The sequence below is a fragment of the Cebidichthys violaceus genome, unplaced genomic scaffold, assembly GCF_023349555.1.
Source record: "Cebidichthys violaceus isolate CVI_PGR_0920_01 unplaced genomic scaffold, fCebVio1.0.p SCAF_188, whole genome shotgun sequence".
Classification (NCBI taxonomy): domain Eukaryota; kingdom Metazoa; phylum Chordata; class Actinopteri; order Perciformes; family Stichaeidae; genus Cebidichthys; species Cebidichthys violaceus.
Window position 1 is genome coordinate 42,501 of NW_027176359.1, and position 2,194 is coordinate 44,694.

The window sequence follows — 2,194 nt, forward strand, 5'->3', positions numbered from 1 at the left end:
GTAGACGGAGCAGATGGAGACGAGTGCTGAAAGAAGGAGAAAGGGAGCCTTCATCGGGGGTTTCTTTGAGAGCCTCCACACAATGCTCCGGGTTACTATGGAGCCCCGGAGTCGCCTGCTGGGCCCATACAGGCAGCAGTAGGAGCTCTGTTTGCCAGTAGTGTGTGTGTGTGGGGGGGGGGGTGAGGGGGTGGGGGGGGGGGGGGGGGCTTCACCTAGGTTACAGTAGCAACACTACCAACAAACTACAAATGAGACGTTTTGCATTCAGACGTCTAGTTTACAGCGTACAGGAGCAGCTGCAGGAACTAACATGTTAACACAAGTTGGTCTACTAGTGTAACCTGATAACCCACCATAGTTTTAATAAGAACAACAACAATACATCTGACAAGCAGAGCAGTCCAGAGTAACACAACGCTGAGCAGTAGAGGTGATACAAAGCTGTACGTTACATCTGTGACACAACCCTGAACACATGGTAGCATTCACACACCAGCTAGTACACCTGCTGCATGAGAGACACGAGGCAGGCTGAGTGGGGGGGGGGGGGGAGACAGAGAGAGAGAGGGAGAGAGACAGAGAGAGAGAGGGAGAGAGACAGAGAGAGAGGGAGAGAGAGGGAGAGGGTCTCTGCAGAGCACACCGCCTCAGCTTCATGATTAATGCGGCTTTTAGCTGCAGCGGAGGGAGCCCGGGCCCCTCAAAGACCGGGTCGCCCATTCAAGTCTCGCTGTCCATCAAACCCGAACCCGGTGACTGAGAACCAGACACACACACACACACACACACACACACACACACACACCACTGGCTGCAATTTTTTTTCTTCATTTTATTATTATTTAACGCTTCTTTTTTTTTCACACCGTACAACCCGCGTTGTTCACTTCCCTGTACCGCGAGGCAAACGCTGCTCCAAAGTGGACTACCAACCCCCGCGCGCATCGGGGGGACATGCATCCATCGAAGCACGCGGAAGGTGGAAACACTCGAGTACAGGAAACAAAGTATCAGAAATAAAGATCCGTGCGTGGCCACGTGCGCTTATAATAAACTTCTGAATAGATGCATGAGAAACTAATGGAACTAAAGTATAATTAGGTTAAGTCACCATTGAGTGCCCCCCCCACCACCACCACCACCCCTAGTATTGGGCAGAGGAGTACGCAGACACGCACGCGCCAAAACAACGGGACGCACGTTAATAAAGTGCACGTTAAAAGACATTTCTATGACTTCATGGAACAAAAACGATGAAAAATCTGTAATAGAAGCGCGCCCTAAATAACAACTACACACGCGGACACACACACACACACACACACACACACACACACACAGATGCCAAAATGCAGCAAACCTCCCGCCACACAGACCCGGACCACTATGTTTTCAGTGAGGGGGGGTCACACACACACACACACACACACACACACACACACACACACACAAATAGTCCTCCACACACACTCACTCACGCGCGCACACTAAAATCCCGATGCACCAGCAGCAGCAGCAGCAGCACTAATTCATTGCAGTGATATGAGCGGAGCTGAATCCACAGGCTCCTCTTGTGTGCAACAAAACACCCGTCTAAACACTTTGTGGACCCCCAGACCCCCCACCTCCCACACACACACACACACACACACACACACACACACTGTGCACGGGACCGGGACACTGTTGTGCACTGGCGCACTTACCTTTGCACTACAGCGAAAATGAGCACAGTTAGTTCCCATTTTAGTGAGAAAAAAGAAAAGCTTTAGAATCCGTTCATTCCCGAGTATCTCCTCCCGGCTGCTCCAGACGTCCACCGCGTGTCTCTGCAGAGAGTAATCCACTGGTCCATCCCGGGGAGAGCGCTCTGCGAGCTCCGTCACATCGCTCTCCACAATCCGCTCAAAACTATGCCAGGCTTCTTTCAGCGCGTTTTCTCTCTCTCTCTCTCTCTCTCTCTCTCTCTCTCTCTCTCTCTCTCTCTTCTCTCTCTCTCTCTCTCTCTCTCTCTCTCTCTCTCTCTCTCTCTCTCTCTCTCTCTCTCTCTCCTCTGCCCCCTCTTCTCTCTCTCTCTCTCTCCCTCTCTGAGGTTGCCTGGTTACCTCTTTCTGTAGGCTGGTTCAGACCGCCGGCCGGCAGCCAATCAGGACTCCGGGTTCAGTTTAACCCCTCCGCTGCCGAACTGTCC

At 52.2% G+C, this 2,194-nt stretch overlaps 1 long non-coding RNA gene across 1 annotated transcript in view; it reads right to left on the bottom strand.

The window, feature by feature from the left end:
* LOC137874329 (uncharacterized) overlaps positions 1-1,945 on the bottom strand; it is a 42,088-nt gene extending 40,143 nt beyond the window's left edge. Inside the window, exon 1 of the long non-coding RNA XR_011103288.1 lies at positions 1,710-1,945. This is a non-coding gene — a long non-coding RNA (uncharacterized lncRNA). The remainder of the gene's footprint in view (positions 1-1,709) is intronic.
* Positions 1,946-2,194: the final 249 nt, after the last annotated feature.